Source organism: Clarias gariepinus, chromosome 19, assembly GCF_024256425.1.
Source record: "Clarias gariepinus isolate MV-2021 ecotype Netherlands chromosome 19, CGAR_prim_01v2, whole genome shotgun sequence".
Classification (NCBI taxonomy): Eukaryota; Metazoa; Chordata; class Actinopteri; order Siluriformes; family Clariidae; genus Clarias; species Clarias gariepinus.
In genome coordinates, this window is record NC_071118.1 from 4,636,558 (window position 1) to 4,662,513 (window position 25,956).

General features: G+C 37.7%; 1 long non-coding RNA gene across 2 annotated transcripts; it reads left to right on the top strand.

Annotated features, from left to right (window-relative positions):
* Positions 1-2,799: 2,799 nt before the first annotated feature.
* On the top strand, positions 2,800-5,649 carry LOC128507337 (uncharacterized). Of its 2 annotated transcripts, none has more exons than XR_008355808.1 (4): positions 2,800-2,969; positions 3,056-3,177; positions 3,347-3,507; positions 5,404-5,649. It is a non-coding gene; the product is annotated as an uncharacterized LOC128507337 (long non-coding RNA). The 2 variants fall into 2 exon arrangements; XR_008355807.1 differs by having other exon boundaries at positions 3,347-3,448.
* The last annotated feature ends 20,307 nt before the right edge of the window (positions 5,650-25,956 follow it).

A 25,956-nucleotide genomic window follows, 5' to 3' on the forward strand; every position in this document is an offset into this window, starting at 1 on the left:
ACCCTAATCAACCCCCAAATTTACCTTCATGTGATTGGCTGAAATTCGAAGAGCCATCTGATAAGCTACAAGTAAGTGAAGAGCGGCAGAGAAGTCTCTATAAACCCACACGCAAACCCAGGAATTAAAAAAAAAAAATGAATAAATCTTGAGAGGTTTGTAAATGCAAAAAAATATATATATATATATTTGCGAGTTATGACACTGATCATCACATCCAGACTACCACAGCCCACTCTTTAATTTGTATATAACTAATATTTAATTAATTACACATGTTGTTGTTGTTTTTTTTTAATCGTTTTAAACTTTTATTTTCGCGCGCTTAGTGCGGCGCCCTGGGCAAAACTCCGCCCTGTCTGGCGAGTCCTAACCAATGCCAATGAAAAGCACGCTCTCTACCAACACACAGAGCAGAGAGCACGCTTCTCATTGGTTGGGTTTTTCTGCTCTGTGTGAAATCTGTAAGAATAACTTAAAAACAGTCGACAGACCCGCGAGGGAAAATGGTTTAGTCCTGACTCTTAGTTGGGAGTGTGTAATGTCCTGATGTTCATCGAATTAAAACAAATATTAAATAAGAAAAGGTCAAATTCGTTTTTTGTGAGTTATGACACTGATCTGACTCCATAACAGGACATCCAGAGTACCACAGCATCAAGCACAGACCCAACCTTCCCAGCCTCCAGTTCCCCATTCAATGATGTCATGGAGGGTCCCAAACCAAAAATTAGGGTAAGGCTTCCATTATTTTTGTCCAGGCCAGTTTCATTAGTTTGGTTTTTAAATGATTTACAATCCAAACGCAGTGTCTAATTTTTATCAATTGATGCTCAAACTAAATCATTAATTGTTGCTTTATAGTTCAATATAATTAATTTTTATCTGTATATCGCTTTTAACTTTGTAGATTAATTACATGTAGGGTGAAATATTTCACTTGGAAAAAAACTGCTGACTTGACTTCTGTCCAATAACCATCTCATTGTAATTATATCATCTAATAATCAAAATAAATATATATTTATTTATTTTCTTATCTTTAAATAACTTAGATACCCAAATTAGCAAAACAATAAATTTCATTCAATTATTAATTAATTATAAATAACAAATGATTTTTTCTGTATCAGTCTGCACCTTATTTCTTTTAAAAAGAGGAAAACTTTTAAACCTCACTAATGCAGACATAATTTTTTTAAAATGTAAAAATTAGAACAATTGTGACTACATTATGACAAAATTTTATTTATTTTTTTTAAATCAGACTTGGGAGCAATGTAACTTTACAATAAATGATATGAATGTCTTTTAACATATAGTATTTTAAGTGATGATAGTACGTGCGCTACATCTAATATTAGCTAGCAGTTCAATACTTGCAAAGAAAAAAATACAATCATTTACAGCCGAAACTGACCTGCACATACAGATAACTGAACATATTAATATTGTTATTAATATTAAATTAACTAATTGAATGTCAATTTCGGAACTTATCGATTTTATTTATTGGCCAGGCAACAATCTAAAGAAATGTACAGGATTAAGTTCAGTCCTGCTGTCCAGTGTGCTCCTCAATGCCATTATATATATGACCTGATCATAGTATAATTACTGCATGTTCACCATTAGGCCAGTTCATACTAACAGTTTTTACGGAATTATTTTATCTTTTCTTATTCAGAGGCTTGCACTACAGCCACCGGCAGCAGGAGACGCATTGCCTTTCAAGAATGTGGAAGAATTTAAAAGTGTGTTATTTCTGCTTTTCTTACTAAATATAAATTAAATACATTTACTGAAGAGTTAACAGTTTGGATTTGACTTTTTTCCACAGGACTGATTTCTTGAGCTAAGAACAGAAAAGACAGACAGCGCATAACAGACAGTGTCAAAACCAGACTGACGGAGGCATTTGCCGAATTAAATCAATTGGGAATCAATTTAACATTTATTGACGAATTAAAAGAGAAATCAACAAGATCAAAAAGGGGGGAGCACATCTTTAATAAATCACATATTAAAATTTCACTCAAAAATATTCACCTCATTTGCAGCCCCCATTTTAGGTACAAATTACAATGAGGAAGAATTTAATAAATTGGCAAAACATACACTGACTCCTGTGACAGAATCAGAAATTAAAGACAAAATAATTGTAGATTTCGAAATGGAAGAATTCTATATATCAATTCGGTTGTGTATGGAAGAATTTCAGAACATCTTGGCAAATTAAAAAAAAAAAAGATTATGACTGACAAATATGAAAATGGAAACGTGCAAGAGGACGATGAAATAAAATAAAAGTCACTAACTAGTTTTATCAATAGAAATGAATTGTATGTTGATATTTTTGCAAAGATCAAGTGGCTCGAGGGCAAAGGACATCAGGTAAGGTTTGATGCTGTAAAAGATGAGGTCACCAGCGTGACCTGGTACTACCAGGTGGCGGATCAAGCATCAGCAATCAACTCTACGCATGGCTCTTATTAAGGATCTTGCTCACATTCTTAACAGTTTCAAGTTGGCAGTGCTGAGTCTTGAACCCCTGACCTTCCAATCAGAAACCCAGAAAATGACCAGAATTCTTTAGGTCAAAAACCCAGCCCCACGAAGTTGCCACTGTTAGTCCCTTGAGCAAGGCCTTAACCCTCAACTGCTCAAAATCCTGTAAATATAGAATTTCTCTTTTTCGAATTCTACAACCATGTAGTGGCAAAGCATTGATTTTGCTTCAAAAATGACTGTACTGACTTTGACTGACTTTACTAGACGTGACCAGAGCAATATCTTGACATATAAAAAGGGTCCACCACCTCACCACATTGGACCATCTGATCCTCACAACAACTTGGCACAGGTTTCACGCCGGATGCCCGTCCTGGCGCAACCCTCCCATTTTATCTGGGCTTGGGACTGGCACTGCATCCAGTGGCTGGGTTTGGGTATTTTGATACAATGTGCCGGTAAGAATTTGAACCAATCGCATATTTTTCTTTACTCTACAGTAGATTGTTTAATGACACGCTTTATTTACATACTTTAATTGCAGGAGCAGTGGTGTAGGTTGCTGCGACATCATGTGCTTTTCAGAGCTGGGGCAGAGGGTTACCACCTTGGGGTGATTGGCAGTCACAGTTAAAACAGACCGCACCCTCAATCAATCCCAGTATGGTAAGAACACACCGTTTCAACAAGCACTGAGTACACATGCTTTGAAGTTCAAAGCACTCCACAATACAACCATCAGAATATGTGTGTTGATGAAGCAGTTTGATTATTCTCTCTCTCTCTCTCTCTCTCACTCTCTCACTCTCTCTTTCAAATGCTGTTTTGTATGTAGAGTACATCAGGAGCAGGGGCGTCTCCACAGGGAGGATCAGCTACTGCTGATGTGCAGAGATGCTGTGGTTCAGATACGCAAACAGGAGCAACACTCAGCACGGTGCACAACACACACAGCTCAGCACTTTACTGGGACACAAACACTGGCATGTAGTGCAGGTCTGCACGCACCTGCTACACTAATAATTGGAGTCTCTTACAGATACATTTGCCACTTAAATACATGTGCATACACTCCAGTAGGACAGGCAAGTAAACACGCCTGCTGCATAAGGTTTTATTGTACACACCTGCAATTACACATCCATCACAAGCACGAATATTGATATACACTGTTGCATTGTATTACTTAATTATTATGTTTGTTACAGAAGTGTCACATACTTCTGCTGCATTTAGTTAAAAATACACACTTGACCAAGGTGTGTGTGTGTGTGTGTGTGTGTGTGTGTGTGCGCTCTGGTTTCAGTGGAATTCATGCTTGGTATTTAGACTAACCTGTGTGTATGTGCTTGTGTGTGTAGCCTTGTTGGTGATAGCAGGGAGACGTGGATTTGACGTTACTGATTTATCATTTGCTTTTGTTTCCTAACATTAACTGGAAGCACGGCTTTGTTGTGGTTAACTGTTACAACTTTATCGACCAGCAGGAGGAGGAACAGCATCACAGTGTAAATTCACATTTCACTAGCTGATAGATGTGTGTGTGTGTGTGTGTGTGTGTGTGTGTGTGTGTGACCTGACATTGCCTTGGATTATTTGTTTTTGTCTAAAAATAAATAAATAAATAGCACGTACACACATTAATAAGATTTTTTAAAGAATGTTTATTAAACTGTAATACATCACGATGCACTAGCAGGAAGTTGTCAGCACTAAAGTATAATGGAGGTTAAGGAAAAATATTCAGCATTGGGGCAGTTAGGGTTTGGTGGGTGGGGATTTATTTAGGGTTCTAAGGTGTTTATTTTATACCACAACATTTTGTCAACGCTGTGGACCGCCTGCAAGATTAATTTGTTGAGCATTTGCAGTACTATGTGAAATTCTTAGGCATCTGCGAAGAAATGCTATAAAGTGTTTGGTTTCACAAATAATAAAACATTTGTATCTAAAAATCTATTCCTGAAAGCAATAACCTGTAAACTACGCATAGTCGATGTTTAGTGCAACAACACTAAAAAAACAGTTTTATAAGGAATTAGCTGGTGAGTATTTTAAAGAATCTGCCACAGTACTTCTAGCAACTGATTTTGCAAATATAACTGGATGGTTCATTAAAACTGAGTCACTTCAGGCTGGTGGTGTGAATGTAGCCGACGACTTGTGCACAGTACTGCATAATAGTAAACAGATTATTTAAAATGTCGAATAAACATCTTACTGCAAACTTTACTATGTAAGTCCTTCTGATTTAATGATAATTATTTTTTTATTGTTAACTATTTGTGCAAAACTATTTGTGTAAATATAAAACTCTGATTTGTTTTGCAGTTTATCCTGCTCTCTTATAGAAAACTCATTCTGTCCGGTTAGATGTGAGAATTCTGCAGCGCTGTGGTTTAATATCTAAACACTCTTTTGTAGGATTGTAGTGAGGCATTTAACTCGACTGGACTTGATTCATAAGTGTCGTATTTTACAGGTCATATGTGTTGATGTTTTGAAATGATTTCTCATATAATTTCCTCTACCACAAATTTCACTGAAAACCACACAACAGGTGCAAAGCACATGCTCACTCACCCGTTCACTCACTCCAGGCAGAATATGACAATGTCACTGAAAACCACGTTTCAGACACACACACACACACACACACACACCCTCACTTCACTTAAAACGGACAGGGATGTCACTGAAAACCACACAGCAGACACATACACACATACCAGAATTTATTCAAACAAGCATGTAAAAAATATTATGTTTTTGAGAACGTCAACAAGGTAAATGTTTTTACATGATAAATATAAACATTACTTTCTACTGTTTTATGTATTTTCTCTCTCTCTTTCTATCTATCTGTCTTTTTCCCTCCCTCTATCTCTCCAGTTAGTGACAGCAGCTCTGAAATGTCATGAGTATGATAAGCTGATCCAGTTTTCGGGAAGCGACGTTCTCCTCTACCTAACCAAGTCAGAGAACTGGAGTTGTCAGAGTGTGAAGGTGCGCAGGGAGCTCATCAAGGTCGTAGCAAATACTGCAAAAAACTAGATTTAGATTTTCCTTTCTTGTGTGTTTTGTTTGCCAACAATTTATTTATAAACGTCTAATCAAGAATTAAAAGTCTAGCTAGACAATATTGTTACTTTTTATTAAAAAAAAAATATTTTTTATTACTGTTTATATGAAAAAATCAGTTGTATATGTTTAAGATGCCTAAGAGTATTTGTAACTGTAACCTGTTAATAAGGTTTAGTTTAATTATACATTATGTGACTGTGACCATACCTCACTGTTATCTCTCCTCTTCTGCTCTCCCCTCTTCTGCTCTCTCCCTCTCTCTCTCTCTCTGTCGAGCTACACATGTCGTTCCTGAGCTGCCAGTGATCCAGACTCCCTCTGCCCTCCGGACCTGTCTGACCCATCCTGGTGCCCCGCTCCTGGTTGGAGATCTCGTCACATGGATGCCCCGTGTGTCTCTTTGGGATGATCTCGGCTGATGTTGACAGCTGTTTCTTTGAGGACTTGACTTGGCTGCAGTCGCTCGATAGTTCAGGAAAGTCTACCCGAGCCTCCAATAACTACCTGGACTCCATATTAACATCAATTAACATCAACTGTTATAGCTGAACTGGCTGCCACCTAACACACTGTATGAATCCAGCTCAATTCCTGCTCTCTGTTTCACCCAGATGAGGATGGGTTCCCTGTTGAGTCCGGTTCCTCTCAAGGTTTCTTCCTATTACCATCTCAGGGAGTTTTTCCTTGCCACTGTCGCCCTCGGCTTGCTCATCAGGGACTATCTGACCATTTTTATTCATACACATTCACATTCCATACAAACTTAAATCATTCTTTTGATTGTGTAAAGCTGCTTTGCGATAATTACAATTGTTAAAAGCGCTGTAGAAATAAAATTGAATTGAATTATAAGCAAGTGTTAACTGGAAGCCTTTATGTAGAGAGCCTTACTATGAAATATGACTTTAACTTATATTAGTGTTTTGTAAAACCTGGTTTATATTTATATAAATAAATGGAAGGTTTTGTCTGTATATTGTTTGTATGTCTCGCTGATTCAATGAAATCTTCTTCCTATAGGAAGTTTTAAACCAATTTGTCTCATATGTTCCAAAACCGTTTTGATATTTAATGCAGTAATGTGAAGCGTCACCACAATTTCAGCCGGGAAATCCAACACCAACCCAGGCCATCCTGGGCAGCCAAATTAATTTAGAAACCACAGGCAGACTTTATATATATATATATATATATATATATATACACACACACACAGCTCTGGAAAAAATAAGAGATCAATGCAGCATAATCAGTTTTTTTTTTTTCTTACATGTGCATGTATTGATGAGATGAACAGTTTTTGTGTTTTGTTTTTGTTTACTGTTGACAATATTTCTCCCAAATTCAAAATATAACTATTGTTATTTAGAGTGTGTATTTAAAGGAAATAACATCTCAACACATTAAAATAACCCAAGATCATGCAGTATTTGCACAGCTTTAATAGCTTAAAGAAAACAAAATGCAAATAAGACAAAGACAGTAGTGTCTTCACCTTTGTACAAAACAACCTCATTGTAATTTGATTATTTAGAATCCACATAAATATTTATTTATTTATCTTTAAATGTCTTAGGTACCCACATTATCAAAACACAAAATTTCATCCAATATGTTTTAACAAATTATTTTTCTTATTTTCCTTCTACCTGTCTCATTGTGCAACATTTCGCTGCTTCTTCTTGAAGTGCTTTCTTTTTGCGTACACTTTTCCTTTCTGCTCCACCTGGCTGCTTTCTGTCCATCCTAGGATGTCTGTTAAACGCTGTGCCGCTCTGGGGAGACGCGGAGCGAACATAAGGAACTGATGCCAGTCAAGACTAACAGAATCAAATGAATAAACAGATTAATATTGTTATTAGTATTTAATTAAATAATTGAATGCCAATTTTGGAAATCATCAATAGTATAGCTATAATATATATATATATATATATATTTTTTTTTATTTATTATTACAAAAAATTAAATAGAATTGAAAACAAAATTAGCAGAGGCATATGTCTACAATGCTACAACAGAAGACGATGAACACCACCGGCATCATATACAAAGCATGTTTCGCTTACACACAGAGAACAAGAACAGCTTCATACTGCGGTGTCCTTCTCTGTCTGCAAAACAGACCGACACTTCAGCATCCAAAAACTCAACTTCTAACCTGAGGAAACGTCACGGCAAGTTTAGCTGTTTCATTGAATGTTGCAATGTTAGCATATATAATTATTATTATAGTTATTATAATAATAGCTGCATTATTATTATTATCATTATTATTAATATATTACTTTGCTATAAGCTTATGAAAAAATAATGTAATTATATGTAATATATAATTATTATAATTTCTAAAAGAAAATAATAATTGGACATTACGATTGAAACAGTTACTCAGTACTTGAGTAGTCTTTTCACCCAATACTTTTTTACTTCTACTTCCCATCTCTGGTTAAGATGTGTTCTTAGGGTCTAATTAGTTATTTTATTATTACAGAAGCATAATCTCACACTGAAAATAGACAAATCTAACCTTTAACTCAAGTGAAAATGTGTGGGATTTCTTTTCCACGAAATAACTGCACTTCAATTGAAGGTTGGATTTCTCTCTCTCTCTCTCTCCCTATACAGTCTTATGAAAAAGTTTAGGCACCCCTTGGTAAATAACAGATATTGGTGATTTTTTAAATTAAAAAGATGTTAAGGCAGTCTCTCTTGGAAAGGGAAAAAAATGCAAAATATTTTCAGCAAACATTGATGCATAGTGTTAAATTTTTTAGTTTTTATGTCATATATTGAACAAAGATAAAAAATAAAAACTTTATTGTGGCACTGTGCAAAAGTTTGGGCACCCTACATAATCAGTACTTAGTAACACCTCCTCTGGCAGATATCACAGCATTAAATTCTTGTACTTGCAAAAGGCATCTAGTTCAGTAATATTCTTTGGTTGTCTTGCATGCACAGCTCTTTTAAGATCTAGCCACAATTTTTTAATAATGTTTAAATCAGGGGACTGTGATGGCCGTTCCAAAACCTTCAGCTTGCGTCTCTTTAGGTATTCCATAGTGGATTTCGAGTATGTTTAGGATCATTGTCCTGTTGTAGAAGTCATCCTCTTTTCAGCTTCAGCTTTTTCACAGATGGTGTGATGTTTGCTTCCAGAATTTGCTGGTATTTAGTGGAATCCATTCTTCCCTCCACCTGCAATGTTTCTTGTGCCACTGGCTGCAACTCTTGTAGCCTTCTCCTGCATTGTGGACATTAATAACTTTCATTTTCAGAGTCTTACACAGACTGCTTAGAGGAACCCACGGTTTTTGAGTGTCCGCAAGTGTGTACACAAGGTTTGAAGAGTCAAAGTATTTGTAAAGCTTTGAAATTGCCATTTACTAATGACAGCTGTTGCCATGCATCAGATCTAACGAGCTAATTAACGTCTGAAACCTTGTAATAAGAATCTGAGTATATGCCCAAACCTTTAAACAGTGCAATAATTATGTTTTTTCTTTTTCTTTTTTGTTCAATTAATGGCATAAGAAGTACCTATGCATCAACGTTTGCTGAAAATATCGTGCATTTTTTCCATTTCCAAGAGAGACTGTGTTAACATCTTTTTAATTAAATAAATCACTGAAATCTGTCATTTATCGTTATTTATTAGGGGTGCCTAAACTTTTGCATAAGACTGTATAGGTAAAACTTGAAAAAGTTAGAATATCATGCAAGTTTATTTTTTCAGGATTTGCAACTTAAAAGGTGAAACTAATATATGAGATAGACTCCTTACATGCAAGGCAATAGAGTTCAAGGCGTGATTTGTCATAATTAAGATGTTTATGGCCTCCGACAAATATGTCCAATAAATGTGTCCTCCGACAGCACAGCAAGTGGGTAGATGTCAAAGAGAAAAGAAAGCACGATGTGTTGCAAAAGGAACTAGTGTGGTTTACTGTTCTTGCGGCGTGGGTGCCACCCCTTGATCCCTGACTGACCGCTTGAGAGCCAGAAAGCATCCACCAAGTGGCGCTTCTTAGACCCAGAGGAGCTCTATACCCACATACACACTCTTTCACACTGAACCAGAACCACAGGTGGAGAGAAAGGCAACTACAAGGAGATAGAAACATTCAAATGTTGAAACAAACAGAGGAAAGGCAAAAGGGCCCGGATGGTGGGAAAAAAAACGTTTGATCTCAATCATTTAAGCCCCAGATATGTGTGTGTGTGTGTGTGTGTGTGTGTGTGTGTGTGTGACAATGTGACTGTTAGTCTGTGTGTAAGTGAGACGTGTGGGTGTGTCTGCGTGTGTGTGATGAGTGAATGTTTTTGTGCGCATGATGTGTGAGTCTGTGTGTTAACATGTGTGATGTGTGTGTGTTAGTGTGTGTGTGTGTGTGTGTAAGACGTGACTTACGTGCAAGTATGTATGAAAGTCTGGATGAGTGTCGACTTCCTCTAAATTTTCAGAAGAATGAGAGATTGTGTGATGTGAGAGAGTCAGCCTCAGTGGATGTGCTGCTGACAAACCTCATCAAGGGGAACTTGCTTCCCTCTGCTCTCCTCTGGATCACCTCTCGCCCAGGAGCAGCCAGTCAGATCCCTCCTGAGTGTATAGACCAGGTAACAGAGGTACGAGGGTTCAGTGATCCTCAGAAAGAGGAGTACTTCCGGTGGAGGATCAGTGATCAGAGTTTGGCCAATGAAATCATCTCACACATAAAGTCTTCAAGAAGCCTCTTCATCATGTGCCACATCCCAGTATTCTGCTGGATCTCAGCCAGTGTTTTAGAAAGAATTTTGGGTGAAGCAGAGAGTGGAGAGATCCCCAAGACTCTGACTCAAATGTTCTCACAATTCTTGATCTTTCAGATCAAAAACCTGAACCTCAGCAGACCAGACAGAGTATCCTGGCACTAAGAAAACTGGCTTTTCAACAGCTGGAGAAAGGAAACCTGATCTTCTATGAGGAAGACCTGAGAGAGTGTGGCATTGATGTCAGAGAAGTGTCTACTCAGAAGTATGTACCCAGATCTTCAGAGAGGAGTTTGGGCTTCAGCTGCAAAAGATGTTCAGCTTTGTACATCTGAGTGTTCAGGAGTTTTTGGCTGCTTTATACGCATTTCTCTCCTTCATCAGCACAAATGTAACAGACCAACAACAAACCTCTGATCTGTCTGATCTTCTCGTCAAGTCAGGGTCTGATTTTCTCAGAAGTGCAGTTGACAAGGCCATCCAGAGTGAGATGGGTCTCTCACTGAAGTCTAATCAGACTCTCTTACGAGGCTTAATTCCACAGACAGGATGCAACTTTCACAGCAAAGAGGAAACAGTCGAGTACATCAAGGAGATGATCAGGGAGAACATCTCCAGAGAAATCCTTCAATCTGTTCCACTGTCTGAATGAACTGAATGATCAGTCTCTAGTGGCAGAAGTAAAACATTAACTGAAGAGAGAAGGTATCGTGCAACTCTATGGAGCCAGTCTCTCTCCTGCTCAGTGGTCAGCTCTAGTGTTTGTGTTACTGACCTCAGATCTGGAGCTGAATGAATTTTATTTGAGAAAATATTACCCGTCAGAAGAGTGTCTTCTGAATCTTTAGTACAGTGGCTGGCCTAACAAAACCTAAGATCCCTACAGAGAGTACTCCACAACATTTTAGTAGTGAAGACTTTATGGACTTCTTTAATGAAAAAAATCGATAGCATAAGGACGAAAATAACGGAGGTTCAACCTCTAATAGCATCTCATGATCTAGTTCAGCCTAAAGTGTTACATTTAGTTATTCAGTGCTTTACAGGTGTAGGACAGGGAGAGCTTTATAAACTTATCACCTTAGCTAATTCAACAACGTGCCTGTTAGACCCAATCCCAACCAGATTTTTAAAAGAAGTGATGCATACGGTTAAAGAGCCACTTTTAAATATTATTAATTCCTCATTATATCTGGGTCACGTCCCTAAACCTTTCAAGTTGGCAGTTATTAAGCCGCTTTTTAAAAAATCTAATTTGGACGCAAATGAAATAAATTATAGACCGATTTCAAACCTTCACTTTATATAAGAAATATTAGTAAAAGTAGTATCAGCTCAAATTGTCATGATCCCTCAGTCGGTGTGTGTGTGTGTGTGTGTGTGTGCGTGGCATAATTGCAGGAGGCGAGCTGGCGGTTCGATCAAGGTTTTTATTAACAAGGCAAAACATAAAACAAAACTTAAGCTCCTTTCTTTAGAGCACGTTGTAAGCTTTAATATAAACCTTAACGAAAACCACACCGACATAAATCATAATATGAACAAAAGCTAGACGCCTGACTGAACTTCAGTCAGGCTATTTATACTAACCTTAATTAGCTTTCCTCGGTTCAGGTGAATGCTTACGTCACTTGACCGAGGTGCAGTCTGGGCCTTGAAGTCCACTAAAACAAAACTACAAACATAAATCAACATGACGCAAACCAAACTAAGAGCGCTTTGGCGCCCTCTAGGGGTTAGCCACTACACAAATATGCACATTCTTGCAGAAAAACAATATCCTTGAAGAATTTCAGTCAGGTTTCAGGCCCCATCATAGTACAGAAACTGCACTAGTTAAGATTGCAAACGACTTGTTTTTAGCTTCGGACCAAGGCTGCATTCAACACTATAGATCATAATATTCTCATAGATCGCTTACAAAATCACATAGGTATTCAGGGACAGGCATTAAAATGGTTTAGATCATACCCGTCTGATCGATACCATTTTGTAGATCTAAATGGAGAACTGTCTGGTGTAATGCCAGTGAAATATGGGGTCCCACAAAGGTCAGTTTTAGGACCTCTGCTGTTCTCAATATACATGCTTCCCTTGGGTAACATCATTAGAAGACATAGGATTAGTTTCCATTGTTATGCTGATGATACCCAATTATATATCTCAACAAAACCAGACGAAATATTTAAGTTGTCTAGATTAACCGAGTGTGTCCAGGACATAAAAGATTGGATGACCAATAACTTTCTTTTACTAAACTCAGACAAGACAGAGATATTACTCATCGGCCCAAAAACCAGCACACAACAGCTTTCACAATTCAGCCTGTGTTTAGAAGGATGTACTGTTACTACCAGCTCAACAGTAAAAGACCTGGGCGTAATATTAGACAGTAACTTGTCCTTTAAAAATCATATTTCCAATATCACAAAAACAGCCTTTTTCCATCTTATCCGTATCTAATGCAGAAAAGCTAGTTCATGCATTCATGACCTCCAGACTGGACTATTGTAATGCATTATTCGGTGGTTGTCCTGCATTCTCAGAAAACAAGCTTCAGTTAGTCCAAAATGCAGCCGCCAGGGTTCTTACTAGATCCAGAAAATATGATTATATAACCCCAATATTATCAACCCTGCACTGGCTACCTGTTCAGTTTAGAATTAATTACAAAATAGTATTACTTACATACAAGGCTTTAAATGGTTTAGCTCCCACATACCTAACCAGTCTTCTAATACACTATAATCCACCAGGCTCGTTAAGATCACAAAACTCTGGACTTCTTGTAATTCCCAGAATTTCAAAATCTACAAAAGGGGGTAGGACTTTTTCATATTTACTGTAGCTCCAAAGCTTTGGAATAGCCTTCCAGACAGTGTTCGGGGCTCAGACACAGTTTCCCAGTTTAAAAGTAGACTCAAGACGCATCTCTTTAATCTGGCATACACGTAACTTATCTCATAACTTCATACTCCAGTACATCTATCCTGAATGGCAACTACGCTAATTCTCTCCATCTGTAATTTTCTACCCATCCCGAAGCATCTGGAGATTGTGCCATCTTCAGTAGACAAAGGCCAACTTTGTGAGGATCCTGAGGCATCCAGAGAAGGACCAGCTCCAGCTGGATTCTGCTTCATGATGGTTTGAGCTACACATCCTGCTCCCGGGCTCCCAGTGATCCAGACCCCATCTGCCCTCTGCACCTACTGACTCATCCCTATGCTGAACTGGACTTCATGTTAATTTAAAGAATTTCTGTTATATTGAACTTTCAGCTGCATAACACACATGATGTTATATTATCTTTATCTGTTATCACCCAAATGAGGATGGGTTCCCTGGTGAGTCTGGTGCCTCTCAAATTTCTTTCTATTGCCATCTCGGGGAGTTTTTCCTTGCCACTGTCGCCGTCACCCTTGGCTTGCTCATCAGAGACATTTCATTCATTTATCATTATTATCTAGCACAATTTAGTCACTGGAGCAATTTGCGGTGACCCTTTTGTCTAAGAGGACAAGTGTCCACAAACGATGCATGCAGAAATAAATAAATTAATTAATTAAATAAATAAATAAATGACTCCATAAAATAACAAGGCCACGGTTTTCTTATTTAAATGGACAAATTACAACCATACCCGTTCATGCTGTTGAAGAAATTCTAAAAGCGTCCATGTGACCTACATTACCTTAGACTTGGTGCCTCAAAAGAATAATAAATAAATAAAATAAAATAAACCCTCCAGTGTTTACTTTTCAAGTCCAAGACAGGCATGCAAGTTAGAAAGGGTGAAGAGATACAGATACGCAGGTTAAGAATAAGAAAGATCAGTAGATATCTTGTTTTGAGATAGCTCTGGCAGAGAGGATTACTAAGACCACATATGGCAGTACAGTTCAGACAACAGTCTGGACCAGCTCAATTGTTGTACTTGGACCGACTTCATACAGTTGCGTGTTTGCATTATTGCAGTGCGGGGACCGCTAAAATAAGTTGCACATGCAGTAGTCAACTAACTCCTGTGTTCCAGTAAAGGTGTGGACATATGGTGTTATAAGACCAGAGACTTTTGTTCAGTATTCATATACAGAGGAGGATGGTGTATTCTGAAACTTCAATATATCAATAATTGTTGTTCCAAATGTTTTTGGTCTGATTGTGTGTAAGCCCAGATATTGTTCCTTGTTTGCTTTAAAAGCATGAAAATAATCTTCAGTCAAAAAAAGACTGTTTGTGTACTTGAGGTTTTGCAAGTAAACTTTAAAATACAAGAGACAAGAGCTCTTCAGAGAAGTGCAGGAACAGGAAATCAAATCAAAGTCTTGTATTGTACTCAATAATCCTTGCCACAAAAATAATGTCTAATCCTCAATATAGAAAAAGTAGAAAGAAAAAAAAGTAAAAAAAATTCCAGTAGGTGGCGCTCTGTATTACTCAAAGTTGGATGAGTTTAATGTTTTCATTAAAGTCCCATTCTGGAAAGCAGTTATACACTGATGAGAATTCGAAAAATATTTACCGGGTATCAATTTCGCCCTGGAGTTCCTTGTTAGGGTTAAAGAAAATAAAGGACCATTAAATCTGGAATATGCACACAATCCCACTACTGTCTCTGAGGAGAAAACCAACTGAAACTGCACGTGCATGGACTAATCTCCTGTACTTAAGAGACTTAGGGCACTAGGAGACTTAGGGCACAAGGTAGTTACCCCCTGGATTAGCACACCTGGCAGGGTGCCAATCCATCAGGGGGCACACACACATTCATTCACACACTACGGGCAATTTGGGAAGGCCAATTAGCCTAATTTGCAGGTCTTCGGACTGTGGGAGGAGACCGGAGTACCCGGAGGAAACCCATTAAGCACAGGGAGAACATGCAAACAGATGCGCAAATCGAACCTAGCCGGGAATCGAACATGAACCCTGGAGGTGCAAGGCGACATTGCTAACCACTTACACCACCGTGTTGCCATGACCTACAGTATCTATTCATTCTTTATTAATAAACACATAATCATTCCATCCACTGATTAAATGATTTATCCTTTTATCTATCCAGCAGTTCATCTACCAATGCATTATTTCTCTAATCTCTCATTCCACAGTCATTCATCTCTTCATCAGTCCATTAATTTGCAATCCATCCATCCATCTACTTATCTCTTTTGGAATACAGGATAAAGACAGCTGTTTTCTTATAAAACTGCACAAATCTATGTGTAAAACTTCGGATTTTTTTTTAGGAGTTTTAACTCCAAATATTGACTGTATATTTTATTACTCTTTATCACTCTTTATTGCTCTTTCTAGAAGTTTCTTTTATGCAGAAATGTTTTTAAAAGCATCTTTTGCTTATGCCCTATTTTTGTACAGTATGTGCTCAAGACTTTTGCACAGTTGTTGTTGTTTTGTTTTCATTAAATTATTTACAATTTCATTTGGAGTACGAACACATAGTAGGGCCCCACTTCTGTCACAAGGTGGGACTTTCCCTTACGGAGGCTTTGACTGGAACTGGAATCGGCTGAAACTGATCTAGCTTTTATAGGTAAATATTTGATTTGATGATAGGAGCAAAAAGAAATTGTCTTATGTGGTGGAGACTGGAATATCCGTCTTAACCCAAAATTAGATTAATCAATAAACTTAAATGCAACCTCATTATATAGAAAAATTAATGTTCTAATGACAGACCTGGGTGTACTAGATCTTTGGAGAGATTTTTATCCATTAGGTCAAGACTTTACTTTTTACTCACGACATATACTCAAGGATAGACTTTTTTTTTATTTTTATTAAAACGAGATCACCATGGAATACAAAGCTGTGCTATAGGATCTATTGATTTGTCTGATCATGGGCCTCTCTCTTGTACTATACATATTATAGATAATCCGTGAAGAACACAGTGAAGGTTAAATACAAGCATTCTAAATAACCAACAATTTGAAACACAAATTACGGAGGAATAAGTATATTCCTTAAAGAAAATGATAATGGGGAAGTTAATTCTGCCATACTATGGGATGCCTTAAAAAGCAGTTAATAGGGGTAGAATTCTATCCTTTAGTGCCTGAACAACTAACGTGTGTGATAGACATGCAGCTACATAACTGTGAGATGATGTCACAGAACAACTCATGAAATGATGTCACAATACAAATAATGAGTATGATACTTAATGCTTAATGCTTAACTAATAGACTGAAATAAAATAAACACAACAACAAATCACAAGAATGAAATATGGCCCTTACACCTCAAATTACCAGTTATAACAGAGGAACAAAATCAAACATACATTTTTAAATAAATTTTGACTAGAAAAACGAGCAAGTCTTGGTTTACGAGTACCAAGTATCATGTACACGTATAACGCATGCGCTTCTTGTTTTGACGCTGAGCGTCACGTGATTACAACTGAGCCAACCGTTTTTCTCTCTCTTGCGCTGCGGAATTGTGGGTATTCGTCTCCCCTGCTGGGTCTTAGTGCTCGTCTCTTACTGGTATAATCAACATCCTTGCAAGTGTGTACTGTTTGCTATAGCACCGTGACTACCTGTGTATGTAAAACATATTTTAGTTTGAGCTTGAAAGCGCGTGTGTACTGTTTCTTATAACACACGTGTGTGCTCGAGTGTAAGGCAAAAAAATATATACTCATTAGAGGTTAAAAATCCATTTTCTCCCTCTTTGTCGTTATGTGTGCACGCGGGTAATTTGACACTGTGCTGGTTCACACACTCTCTCTCGCCTTTAGTGTGTGTGTGTGTTTGTGTGTGTGTGAAGCACTCCCTCACACACACACACACACACACACACACACACACACAATTTCTAGGGTTTAAAGCTTCATTTCAAGATAGTTGTAAACCATTTGATTATAATTTAAGCATATTTTTCTACAAATTGAAAAAATTATTTAAAAACTTTTCTTAGTATTTTGATAAATGCACTTGCTTTTTCCATTTGGAGTTTTGGCTGACACACAGCGATCAGCTCTATTAAATAAAGGAACAAACATGTTAATAATAAACACTAAGCACAATCTAAAACTTATATATAAATATTTGTTCAAAAGCTTTGAGAAAATTCATAATTAAGAGTTAAGTTTTGAAAAAAAAAACATACATTTTGCATTACATACATTTTATATTTAATGTTTACTTACTAATATAATTCATGTTTTGTCGTGGAAATTAATTGAAGACTCAGGCTTTGGTTTTCAGAAGATAACGACCTTTATTTATCATGCAATAACGGCCGGGGGAGACTGCAGTGTCACACTGAGCTCTGAACGCTTTTCGTTTAAATACCCTCTCATACAATGGAGTATTTAGTATACAGTGATTGTTCCACAACAGCTGAGTTTCTTTAAATTCCCCCGTTCTATGTATACCTTACCTTCCTGGGCAAGCACATTCCAGGAGGCCTTATATGGTTACATTTTGCACGTACAATTCCCCATCCTATGTATAGCTTGGATTCCTAGGCAAGCACCTCTCAAATTGACTACAGAGAATGACTATTATGTTCCAATGGGTACCTAAAAGTAAGTGAAATCACATAAAACCAAATAGAAATTACTACCATATATCCCCCCTTTGGGACTTACAAGTCCCACATTAATTGGTCAATCTAGAGTGCAAATCCATGTGTTAGTTGTCCTTACACTAATCTGGTGATTAAATCAAATCACTGGATTTTATCAATAACCAACCTATGTATTCGCACTTTAGGGGAGTATCAGCCAAACGTCTCTTTCCTTACTTTTGACGATTGGGACAAGAGTAAAAGACTGACCTCCATGACATTATATTTTCCATAACACAATAACATGACATACAATGCAATTAATACAGTGACTTTCTAGGATTACACTAGTTGGACAACGTTTACAATCTAAATTGAAACATGTATAAATTGAAATATGAAATCCACAGTACAATTTAAAAGTTGATAGGAATTTAACCGCCTTGTCGTAATATACGAATCTTCAACCCAGATGCTTTGCACATCGTAGAGAGTCAGTTGGAGCCCACAAGAGAGGTTACTAGCACTTCATTATGGGCTCGTGTTTTCCATCCTTTGCCATTGAGGATACACATCAACATATGAATTAGTAAAGTCTCAAATTAAAGTTACACATGGGTGAAGTAAGGATATTCTTGATGACTGTGTCCAAAAATCCATCTTTGTCTGTTGTTGCTAGAAAATGCTGTTAAGTTAAAAGTCTTTGGTTAGATATAAATATAATTTATAACTTTAGACACAGTAAAGTCAACCATCAGCTGCTCCAATAAAATTTTTGTGTCTGAAATTAAAGAGATCATTGTTTAGTGGCATTACACATGGTCATAAGTTGTTTACAGCTTGCTTCCTTCTCGGGCACTTTTCCTGTTGAGGGAATTAAATTAATTGTCAATGCTGCTGCGTTGTCTGTGAAAGTAATATAGGTTTGGTTAAACAGAATTGCATTTATACCACATAGTGGACATGAGTCATTGTCACATATAATCTGTACAACTGTTTGTCATGTCGGGTAAGTCAGGGGAAATACTGGTCAAAGTCAGTCAGTCAGTCTCATCTGTATGAGAAGTGGATGCTGCTTTCAAGCAGATTCTTATACTTAATTTGGAGCAGCGGAGTGTTTAACGCTGCGCAATTTGGTGTCCAACTTGTGCCAATAGTTGGTTATTTCTCCAATTAGGATTTAATTTCTTTGCACTTTGCTACTATAGGATGTTAGGTTCCCCTCTCTTTTTCCTTCTTCTCTGGTACTTGTTTTGGGGACTCTTGTGTAATGGTTTAAGGGATATCACGTGGTTTTGCCTTTCATTTGAATCGTGGTTGGAGTGGCTGCCAGAACTTCGTAGGGCCCCTCCCTCCTGGCCTTGTGCCACTTCCTCCTACACACTCACAGATAGATAGACCTGGTCTCCTGGATCGATGGGACATGGAATGTCTTTTCCTTCCTCCGCCTTTTTGCTCTTTTCCTGCACATAGATTGCTTTATATATGGCAGTTAGCTTCATCATATATAATCTAAGTTTCAATTGCAATTGTTTTAGTGGTGGGCCTTTATATGGCCCTCTACAGAATTGCACAGGCATGAGTCGACCCGTTAGCATTTCATGCGAGGTTAAGTATGTATTTCTGTTAATTTGCATGCGATAGCTCACTAATGCAAGAGGTAATATATCAACCCAGTTAAGGTTTGTACTAGCACAATATTGTTAAGCTTGACTTTGAGAGTTCTGTTTATTCTTTCTACCATACCCTGGGACTGTGAATGATAGACACATCCTAACCTTTGTTTTATTCTTAACTGTTGTTAACAGTTTTCTGAATGAACACTGATCTATTATCTGAACTGATTTTTCGACGGAATTCCAAACCTAGGCATCACTTCCCGTGAGGAATTTGATAACTGCAGAAGGCATTGCTTCTACCTATCTACTAAATCTGTCAATTATTACAGGCATGTACCTTTTGCCCCGAGCATACATTATTATTTCCATATAATCTATAACCAAGTGCTTAAAAGGTCCTTCTGGTACTGGTATATGACCAACGGATGTCGCTGTTCCTTTTTGACATTATGCTTAGCACATATCTTACATAAAACTAGACACTCATCATCTATAGCATACAGCTTGATTTTTCTCACAACCTTTTCTATAGCACAATGGTCAAATCCACGAACATCTGAAACTAAATCTGTTTAACCGTGCTGTGGGTGCTATGATCAGACTTTCATGTAAACGCCAAATACCTTGTGCATCCTTCTGAACTCCCCTTTGGAGCTAAATCGAGTGCTCGTATGGACCTGCTTGATGTTGAACCTGAGTAATATCTTTCAATTTAGGCTGCGGTTCTAAGGACTATTGGCACCTGCACTGCCAGTTGACACCTTGATGCTTGCTTTGATTTTAAGTCTGCTACGGTGTGTTGTTACCTTTAGTGACATAGTAACCGTCTTGGTAGCATCCTAACAGACATTAGTTTACTTAGTTGCTCAACATGCTGAATGAGAGTTCTGTCACTCCTTTTAACCCATCCTTACGTTCACACTGCTCTAAACAGATGACATACCCCATGCGGATAGGCTGTAACTGAGCAGAACATGGTTGTAAAGTGTGCTAAGATAAGATGGGTTTGAAGTTTTCTCCATCTTTCCTTATTACTGCATATTCTGTGTCTTCCTCCATGGTCTCTAAAACTAGAACCATCGACAAAGTAAGTGACTTCTGCTTCCGTTATCGGTTTAGACTCAAGATCAGGTCGTAACCTAGTAAATGCTAATGAATTTGCCACACAATTATGAGACACTCCTTCATAGTCTAAAGAAATTAATTTAGATGGGTTATCTTTGTTACACCTCTTTATAGTAAGGTCAGAGAATGAGAGCAGTGAAGAATATGCTAGAATGCAATCTCGAGTTAGAACAATTTCCCTTGCTCTATTAATTCTACAACCTTATAATGTGTATAAATGGTTACTGGGTAACCCATAGTCAATGTACTGTAGATGCTTTGTCATATGCATAACGTACTGCTGCAAGTCCCTGCTGATGGCATGGTGGGTAACCTTGCACTACATTATTTAACTTAGTGCTGTAGTAAACTAGGGGGTGTTTCCTTCTTCTACTGCAGGTTTCCTGCATCAACACAGCAGAGGCATATCCATCCACTTGGTTAGCCACATACAAATAGAACGTTTTGGTATAATCAGGTATACCTAAATTGGTGCTGTCTACTTTTCTTTTTGAGTGATTCAAATGCTAACCGTGCTTGTGTTCCATTTAACTGGAGCACAATCTTGCAGGCCTTCTTCTCTCATTACGGTTTTACTGCACACTTCCCAATTCAGTTAGGATTAAAGCCTATTAAGCCTAGAGAGGTCATCAACTGTTTTACTGTTTGTGGCAATGGTGCTTTACTTATTCCTTCTAATTGAGTATGCGCTATGGCTATTGTACCATGTGAAATTAGCCGAAATAAATATTCAACTTAAGTTAAGTTGTAGTTAAGCTTTAGACACTTTATGACCTCCTTTTTCTAACTTACTGAGTCTCTTGAATGAAATCCCTATGGCATGTTTCTAATGATGACGAGCATATTAAGCAATCATCCATAAACTAGAGTAAAGGTTACCGTATATCATTAAATCTGCTAAATCAGCTTTTAAAACCTGATGAAATATTAGTAGTGAGTGTTTGAACCTCCGTGGCATTTTGGTATATATAATGTTTACCAGCATATGTAAATGCAAATAAATATTTACTCTCTTCCATCACTGGAATACTAAAGAAGGCTGAACAAAGATCAATTACAGTAAAATACTTGGCTTCGAGTGGGACATTGGTTAGCAGTGTGTGGGTCTGGAACATCTGCTGGATAATCCTCTATTATACTATTAATTGCTTACAAATTATGCACAAAACGCCATTTATTTTTACCTGGCTTGATAACCGGGAAAATTGGAGTATTACAGCATATGGTTGTTTCTTCTAGTACCGATGCTTTTACCAGGCCTTTAATAGAATGTTTTATGCCAGCTTCTGTTTCAGGGCGCAAAGGATATTATCTTATTCTGGGCAGTTTTACATTTGGTTTAAGTTGTTCTTGAACCGGGCTGGCTGATTTAATTAGGTCTACATCTATATCATAGCGAGACTATAAATCAGGTGAAATCTGACTCTTCATTTCCCTAAACAACTCATCTTCAACAGTCTTAACTACCTCAGATGCTGATGCCATTTATGGTTGTGATTTGTGGCTGACTACAACTTTCTAAGGAATACCAATCAAGATTACCACACAAAATTTTGATACAGGTTTTCATCTGCAGAATGAAAATCAACAGGTTTATGGTTGACTTCCACTGGACTTCTTTGGCTTCCTTCATCCTTGGTTCTAAGTCCTTTGATCTGCCATTTTGTCCTACATATAATGTCACCTGAGGACCAGAATCAGTTACATTAAACCACCTCTTCCCAAAATCACTCATGTACACTTATTGCTGCTCCTTGTCGACCGATGATGATGTACAGTGTAACTAATTTAACGTTGTGCTTTTTTGTTTCTTCCTGCCATGTTTGTTCTAAGTCAGTATCCTTAGTTGAGTCATACATCCTTGTACAGTGAAAAGCCACAGTGAGTACCTTCAGGATTTGTGATTTAATGAGTCTTCCCCATTTGACTTAACCCCTCTCTAGCTCCCCTATCCAATACACATTTACTTGTGGTTCTGCCATTGCCATTTGATTTTAATACTTTTTAGGTCAACATACAGTACACCTTTTAGAGAACACCATATTTGAAGTCCTAATTTACATAATGCATCTCTGCTTAATTAATTAACTGGTGTCTGACTTAAGCCTAATACAGATTTGGTTACACTTATTGTTAATTGTAGACGGACTTGAGTGGGCATCTCTTAAATTTAAGCAGGTATAAACTGCTCCTGTTTCAACTAACATGGGTGTATTTTTCCCATCTACCTCAATGTGTAACATGGGTTCTTGTTCAGCATTAGTTATTAAACTAGCTAACTGATTCTCCCCTGTAGCACTCTCTGGGCACCCCTAATACCCCTGTTTTGGATCCCCCCCTATGGGTTTATTGGGCCTTGAACTTGATCTCGAGGGGGTTGTTACAACTCCCCTCCCTTCACACCCCTCGAGGGCTGGGCAATGTGTTAGGCAAATGTATCGGTTATGTCCAGCCTGTCCACACCCCCAACATACTCCGGGGGCAAAGTTTGCATGAGTGTCAGGTTCAGGCATCTGGTGTGAGCTTGGGAAGTGCCGCTGATGCTGCCGTTGCTGTGACTGCTGCTGGCTGGATCATCAGTAAAGGGTTTGGGCCTCTCACAGACATTTGCCCTGCTCCTTTTGTTACCAGGGTAACTTGGACTTTTCCTTTATTTCTCTTCATTAGCTCCTCGAGCTGTAACTGAGTCAGTTTTCTGTACAGTTCATGTTCTTGAGTTCTTAACTTCTGCTTGTCTTCTATTTTGTTCAACAGCATGTGAGACGTGATCACAGAACTCTTTGTATGATTTAGAGATTAAGCCGACCGCATCTTCCAGTTTACTTTTCATCGGTTGAGGCATGGCATTTCCTACAGGATCACTTTGCAGTTTCTTGCTCCACCTTTTCTGAATGTACAGGGTTTTTAGTCTCTTGCATCTATAGTTCCCACCGACAGAAGCTTGCCTGAGGTCTTCTCTTCTAAGACCTTAATCCATTTTCCTGCCCCTTCGTGAATGCTAGGGAGGCAGTTGACAAGTCCCTCGAGATCTTGAGTTGCCCACGGTACATAATCTCTGTGCACCTTTAATTTAAATTGGGAATTGTAGAGCTAGGTGCCTAAGTCTCCCAGTATTCCTTCCCTGTTTCCCACTGCCCATATTAAATGACAAATTCTTTTTACCATCATACTCTCCACTGTACAAAGATCTATGCCGATTCCTTAATGTTGTATCCATTTTACTTCTTACTTGTCTGGGTTTTATAGTGCCCTTGACTAACCTCTCTTCACTTGCTTCCCATACCTTTTTTACTTTCTGTATCTGCCCTTATCTCCTCATAACAATCTAACAGTGTGCTTTCTTCTCTATCCATTTTCCTATCCCTTCTCTTTCTTCTGTATCAACTCCTCTCCTTCTTTCTTAAACAGAGCTAGGACTTCTCACTCCTGCTGTCTCTTTAACCCTCTTTGGACACATTTTTCTTCTTTTGCCGCCGCCTTATAATTTTTCCACAGTTTCTTTATCCACACACTGCCACATCAAATGCTCCCTCCTTTGGCCATTTTGTAATTATCTCTCTAGTTCTCTTTTGCCATTTATTCGAGATCTTAGTTATGAGATCCCCACTCAAGGGATATTTCAACACTAATGCATCCACCGGAGAGGCTGCCCTTATGCTTGATAGTCTATGTCACCACAACTTAGATATTCTTGCTTTATTTTCTGATTATACACATACTTAGTGACTAAATTTACTTACAGCATACAATATTGTATAATCACAGATTTATCTTCCTTTCTTAACAAAACTCAACAATGATAACCACCCTCTAATATACAATATTTCACTATAGGACTTGCCAGCCAGTACAGTCTATTTTTAACCACAGTGACTACTTTCATCTATACTCGATTAATGCCACAGTATTAATATTGGTTCAGACGCATTCACCACTTCGTCACACAGTGCTATGTGTGGGATTTAGATGAGTATATGTGCAGAGGTAAATGCTTTGGAAAAGTCTTTTAATAAAAGAAACAGAACATGAGCAAAGAGAAGCTAACGTAACTAGAGCTAAACCAACCAGGAGCTGAACTAAATAAGGAGCTTAACCTACACAAGAACCTAAATATAACATGAGCTAACAAGACTAGGAGAGAAACATAAAATCCTAAACATAAGAGCTAACCATAACTTATAAGAGCTAACCAGAACAGACTATATCCAGAAACAAAGAGAATATGACACTAGAACAACCCAATACATGAAGCATATCATTCAATCAGTTTAAGCAGCAAAATTGAATGGCATAGGAACAATGGAAATGGCATGAACCAGACAGACACAGAGAAAATTTAACAACCAATTAACTAACCAAAACTTAAACACAACAGATACCCAACAACTAGAACACAATGTTATTTATAATTGACTGATAATACCTCAGCTCAGGTGAGCGCTCACCCGACCGAGGTGCATTCTAAGAAATGAAGTTTACTACAGAGAAACACAAAAGGAACCTAAACTTACAAAATGGAGCCTGGACGCATGGCACCTTCTGATGTTAACCGTGACAATTCCACAATATTTCTTTATTCATAGAACAGTGACAACTTCACTGTATATCTTTATTTATATTTTTATACTTCGTACCTTTTCCCTGTTTTCTCTAGAAAATAGGGCTAATTTATCCATACTTGTCTCTCTTATATTCTAATAAGGGCTCATTACTTTCTTGATTCCTTTATTTCTTTATTATTTTCTTTATTATTTCTACTTTTCTTTTTCTTTTTCCATTTATTTTATTTAATTTTTATTTATTTATTTATTTATTTATTTACTATTTTTATTTATATATTATTAATTTTTAATAAGGCCTTCATACACACAGGCGTCTCCGGTCTGGCAGCAGCTGTCCCCCCTCTGCTCAGGGGTCAAGCCCTGTTCACTGGACACAGCTTATAATATCACTAAACCAAACTCTCTCTCTCTCTCTCTCTCTCTCTCACAGGCACACAAAGAGCTCCCTTGCATTCAGACAGTTTTAGACAGACACAACATCAATTAGACACAACCAATTGCAATTGCCTTTAACTTTATGGCACACAGCGGTGCTCCTCATACTTAGATATAAATATAAATTCATATACTTTCGTATATTGCTCATAAAAAAGATATCTATATAAAATTTCACCACCAGCCTCATACAATAATTTTTCGGTGGCTACACATTATCGACATACATCTGTACGTTCCTCATAAACGTTATTTATAAATATTTAGCTGCTGTGTACCCTTACACAAGCAGTATAACTAATTAAGCGCAATTCCTTATTAACTGC